Here is a 6,000-nt window from a genome sequence, read left to right on the forward strand (position 1 = left end):
AGAGAGAGAGAGAGAGAGAGAGAGAGAGAGAGAGAGAGAACAACCTAAGGAGTTAGTTTTCTCCTCCCACCACGTGGGTCCCAGGCTTGGTAACAGGCATCTTTACCAACCAGTTCCCAAATCATGACTCCTTGCTAGTTCTGAATGCCCAGACTAGCTTAGGCTCGTTTCTGGCTAGCTCTTTCAACTTAGCCTGTTTCTCTTCATCCACGTTCTCACGGCTCTTCACCTTTTTTACTGTATGCCCTACTTTGTCTGGCTGGCTGGCTGGCAGCTGCCTGACTTCTGACCTGGGGCACCTCCCTCTCTTTCTCCCTTATCCTTTCCTCTCTCTTCTTCCTCTCTCTAATTCCTCTCTCTAATTCCTCTCTCTTACCTAGATTTCTCCTCCTGATTATTCTACCTACCAGTCCAGCCTATCCCTCTCCCGCCTAGCTATTGGCTGATCAGCTCTTTATTAGACCAATCGGGTGCCTTAGGCAGGCAAGGTGAAACAGCAACACATCTTTACACAGTTAAGCAAAGGCAGCATAAACAAATGCAAGACATCTTTGCCCAGCTAAAATCATATTCCCCAACACACTGAGATACCAGCCCCCAGGGAAACTTCTCAGAACTTAGAAATTAGTGTCTAAAAAAAATGGGAACTCGGTGTTCACATTAATAATAATTAATGATAACGATTCTCTCTCTCATCAGATTTTCTATTTTGATAGCAAGAAGTATTCTTCTAGTGACAAGAAAACCATATGCACATTGGATAGCCCTTATCCAAGAACTTCCAGTCAGAAGGAGACTGGATTTCAGAGGTTTCCAGACTTTGGGATATTTGTATACTCTTTACTTGTTGACCATTTCTAACTCAAAAATCTAAAGTATGGATTCTGGTGCATTTCACATTTTCAGATAAGGCCTGCTCAAATTGCAGGGCAGGAGAAAGAAAGGGAAAAGACCACACACGAAACTGTTAAATATTAAATGAAAAAAAAAAAAAAAGAGAGAGAGAGCAATAAAAGGAGACTATAACACAGCGGTAGTACCGCTCTCCTCCACCTGTGCCTGCTGGCGGCCACGGCTGAATCACTTCCAAAGACGAGATTGCCTAAGAACCACGTTCCCATGCCAGCTTTTCTCCCACCGCTGCCACACGGAGCACAGTCTAGTGATAAGCTGTCATATCATCACGGTTTTATACTCTTCCCATCAGATACAAACCTCAGCCACAGTCTGGGGCAAATGGGGTGTGTCACCAGACTGCTGGTGGCTTTATTCTCCTTGTGAACTCAGGATAAGCTGCCTGATGAACTTAGGTGAAGCTCAAATTTACTTTGATGTTATGATTTTTTTTTTCAGGATTTGAAACACACTTAAGAAATGAAATTTGAAGCTGGGCAGTGGTGGCGCACACCTTTAATTCCAGCACTCAGGAGGCAGAGGCAGGCAGATCTCTTGTGATTTTGAGGCCAGCCTAGTCTACAGAGTGAGTTCCAGGAAAGGCTCCAAAGCTACAGAGAAACCCTGTCTCAGGAAAAAAAAAGGGGGGGGGGCCTCCGGAGAGACAGACAGACAGAGGGAGAGACAGAGAAAGAGGTGGTAGCAGTGGGGAGGCAGAGGCAAGCGGATCTCTGTGAAACCCAGGCCAACCTGATCTACAGAGGTTTTCCAGAACAGCCAGGGCTACACAAAGGAACCCTGTCTCAAAAGCAAACGAGCAAACAAACAAAGGCAGCAGAAGTGTTAAACAGGCTGCCACTGCACTGTGTAAGCTCAAGTCAGATAGAAACTCCAGCTAACAGAGAAGAGAAACTCGCATGCCAATGGTTATTAATCTGAGCTTCTGTCTGCAGCATTGAGCAATTACGGCTGGGCTGTCCCCAAAGAATGTCTTTGAAAGCCTACATCACAACCAGGTGTTTATCTTAACTGTGTATGGAGCAACCAAATCCTCTGGATCTTTTTGAAGATAAGGAGTAGGAAGCCACTGAGCCACTGAGTTGGAAAACTATCCACTAATTCATTGAGTTGGAAACGATCCACTCTTTCCACTGAGGTGGAAAACTATCCAACCTGGGAGACTAAACCAGGTTGTGGGTCCACTGGTTCCAACTGGTGGGCAGTGGAAGGAGCAGATTGCATGGTCCTCACAGGAGAGAAATGCTTGCCCAGAAGCTTGATTCCACACAAAGGAGTCCTGTTTTAATATCTTTAATCTCACACTTTAAAACCTTTTATTTTATGTGTACAGGTGTTTTCTCTGCATGTATGCCTGTGTACCACGTGTATGCCTGGTGTCTGGGAGAGCCATAAAAAGGCCTTGAGTCCCCCGACACTGGAGTTACAGGCAGTTGTGAGTTACCATGTGGGTGCTGGGACTCAAACTCTGATCTGCAAGAGCAGTCAGTGCCCTTAACCACAAAGTTATCTCTCCAGTCCCATAATCTCAGAGGCTTTTAATTCTGTAGATTTGACATGGAAATAATTATATTTATCCTTCAAATTAAATGTGGGCATACAGTGACAGGGTCCTAACAAGTCAGGACAAGCTTTTGTTTGTTTTGTTTTTTAGGGTTTTTTTGTTTGTTTGTTTGTTTGTTTGGTTTGTTTTTCAAGGCAGGGTTTTGAGCTTTGGAGCCTGTCCTGGAACTCTCTCTGTAGACCAGGCTAGCCTCAAACTCACAGAGTTTGCCTCTGCCTCCTGAGTGCTGGGATTAAAGGCATGTACCACCACTGCCCTGCCATGTACCGCCACCACCCAGCCAAGCTTTAAACCAATATTTCTCAACCTGTGGGTCACAACCCCCTTGGGAGTCAAACGGCCTTTTTACAGGGGTCATATTTCAGATATCCCACATATCAGATAGTTACATGATGGCTCATAACAGCGGGAAAATTACAGTTATGAAGTAGCAACAAAATAATTTCATGGTTGGGGGGGTCACCACAACATGAAGAACTGTATGAAAGGGTCACAGCCTTTGGAAGGTTGAGAACTGCTGCTTTGAACTATTAACAAGAGGACAGGGCTGGATGTCACCCAATGGCAGAGTGCCTGCCTAGCTGCATGCAAAGTTCTGGGTTCAATCCCCAACAACAAACAGAAAGAGAGAGAGAGAGAGAGAGAGAGAGAGAGAGAGAGAGAGAGAGATAGCAAGAGAGAGGATAAAACATCCATCTATTGGCCCCTTTCAGCATGGAAGGGGCAAACAGTTCCCAGTGGGAAGCCTAGAAATAATTCCAAGCTTCCCTCAAGCGTTTTGTAAGTCGTTACTCATTCTTGGCAACAAGGATGCCATTTCTTTTGCACGGAATCCATCTCTAAAAAAATACACACTTGGAAGCTATCAACAACAATAAGCTTGCCCACTTGGGATAAGCCCATCGGCAGATTTGGCACAGATCAGCCTTAATCCTTTCTCAGGCGCTGAAGCAATGTGTACAAGAGGGTACCTGTCAGGAGCTCTCAGGGGAGTCCCATCCTTCTCGGTCACCCACAGAAGGCCACAGCCACATCCCGTGACATCTGCAGTCGGAGCGCTAATGGTGCCTTGTGGCAAGTCCTGATGAGCCAATTTCAAGAGATCTCAAGCAGCGCAAGTCCAGATCTGAGTTCTGAACAGTCTTCTAAGACCAGGTGTCTGGCAGACGCACCACTATGCCGGCTCCACCAGGGCCTCTCTGTCATCGTCTCTGTGATCTCAGCCTTGCAACTAATCTACTTCCTTTCCATACCACACTCACCCCCAAACTCAGCCCAACTTCCCGAGGACATTCTGTCCTTTGTATCATTGCACCCCAAACTCTAAGGGACTGTAAAACACAGCTTAGACTGTGCATAGCCATCTCATTGCCGTTCTCTCCATGGTCCCAAGCCCGACTCCCACCAAACCTGCAGGGTTGAGACTCCACTAAATCTCCTCCCCACCCCCACCAGTCCCCATTTTTATCGGATCACTGCTCACCTGAGGTAGGTCAAAGGGCAGCCGCATGCTTTGTGCCTCTCTTTTTGCCTTTGTTGACTATGGTCATGTGCTGACATGCCTACGGTATTCGGTAGTCAAGAGGGGATGGAGGCATGTTTTCTGCTCCCTCAGACTGTCCCTGTCTTTTTCTATCCCTGCTTCTGAGAAAAGAGCTCACTAGGGAGCTATCAGCTGATCTGAAAAGGAGGAGCTCTCAGATCATGGAGTCCGACCTCTGAGGGAAGGAGTAGGCAACATTAATCCACCAGTCTCATCGTGTGTGTGGCCAGAACGGTTAAACACTGGAATTAAGAACAGCTAGGAAAATATCAGCTTATTAATGAGAACAAGCCCAGACAAGGTCATGGCGATGGAAGTGCTTTGCCAAGATCACCTGCTTGAAACAAATCACCTTAAATCTCCGAAGTGACTTGATTTCAAAGGGAAGCAGTCAAGACCTTGAGTGAATGGAGGTCGGTAACACCCCCCACCCACTGTCACATCCCACGTTTTCTGTGGGAAGCAACCTCCCCATTCCCTCCCCGACTCCTCAGCTCAGATTTTCTCACCTCCTTATTTATGCACCAGTGGGAACTTCTCAACTAGCTCCCGGTCTCTTCATCAAGGCAGAAGATGGCCAATGGAGAGCTAGCGAGGGCTAATCCTTCCGGAATGTATCCACCTTCACATTCTGTCAAGTGAAAGAATTTCATTTGGGTGGGGAGAAAGGAAAAACTGAATTTTTATTGCAGGTTTCATTTTTTTTTTCATATTTTAAATGAATGTGCACTATGGCCGACAGGAACATACTCTTGTTTTTACCAAAACTGTGTTGAAATATCCATTGGTGCATAATGTCCTTATTAATTCATAAAAGCACAAACCAGAAACAATCTCCCGGTTTGTCTCTCATCACATGAAGGAACACTGTGTGACCAGGGCGTTGAAGAAGCTAAACTACACCACAGCCTGGACGCGTATCACACGTGATGAGCCGGGCAAGTCAGGGTGGGACTAGGGAACGAGGCGGTGGCCCAGAAGTAGCTGCTGGATAGTAAGACATGTTCTATTCTGGACCTGAGAGCTAGTGACTTGAGTGTGTTGACTTTGTGGCGGTTAACTGAGCTTCAAACATACACTCTCTGCATCTGTGTCATGAGCCAAGGTGAGGAGGTGAGGAGCCCTTGCTACTCTTGCAGAGGACCTGGGTTTGTTTCCCAGCACCTGCCTGGCGGCTTACAACCCTTCCTAACTCCAAAATAGAGAGATTTCAAAAGAGGACGAGGAGGAAAGAGAAAGGAAAGAGAAGAGAAGATGATGCGCTCACAAGATGGCTGCGGGCGTCTTCCTCTTGCGTCTGTGGCTGCAGTGATCCACACCAATTGCCTGTCTATGCGCTGGTCCACGGGACCTGGAGCTCTTTTCTGGCCTCCTTGTATCTGACGACACTCACGGTGTCTAGTCATACATGCAGGAAAACATTTGCACACACAGAAGAAAAATACATAAATCTTTAGTTTACTTCAAGTAGCAAAGCAGGTTTGATAGAAAGCTATAACTACTTCCTAGAGCGTAGGAAATAAAGAATGGTAAAGAATTGTCTTTAGCCGGGCAGTAGTGGCGCACGCCTTTAATCCCAGCACTCAGGAGGCAGAGGTAGGTGGATCTCTGTGAGTTCAAGGTCTACAAGACCTGGTTCCTGGTCTACAAGAGCTAGTTCCAGGACAGGATCTAAAGCTACAGAGAAACCCTGTCTCGAAAAAACAAAAACAAAAACAAAAAAGGAAAGAAAGAAAGAAAAAAAGAAGAATTGTCTTTAAAGTGAGCTCAAATTATGAACACGTATAAATGTAGAATGAACACACTGGGCAACGGATGTGCCTCGGGGCTGCAGTGGCCACCTAGTGTGCGCGAACAACTGCTAAATCAATATATACAAAGATTTTATTTAAAATGTTAACAAGGAAACCAGCAAGATGTTGAAGTCAATTCTTCATATGATTTTGATTTATGGGCATAAATACAGAGCTAGACACAGAAT

General features: G+C 46.0%; 1 long non-coding RNA gene across 1 annotated transcript in view; it reads right to left on the reverse strand.

The window, feature by feature from the left end:
• Positions 1-4,422, reverse strand: part of LOC126487193 (uncharacterized) — a 48,793-nt gene extending 44,371 nt beyond the window's left edge. Inside the window, exon 1 of the long non-coding RNA XR_007588312.1 lies at positions 3,960-4,422. This is a non-coding gene — a long non-coding RNA (uncharacterized lncRNA). The remainder of the gene's footprint in view (positions 1-3,959) is intronic.
• Between the last annotated feature and the right edge of the window lie 1,578 nt (positions 4,423-6,000).

This window comes from Alexandromys fortis, unplaced genomic scaffold (assembly GCF_014885135.2).
Source record: "Alexandromys fortis isolate MF-2015 unplaced genomic scaffold, M_Fortis_MF-2015_v1.1 scaffold_8_1_9099942, whole genome shotgun sequence".
NCBI classification, from domain to species: domain Eukaryota; kingdom Metazoa; phylum Chordata; class Mammalia; order Rodentia; family Cricetidae; genus Alexandromys; species Alexandromys fortis.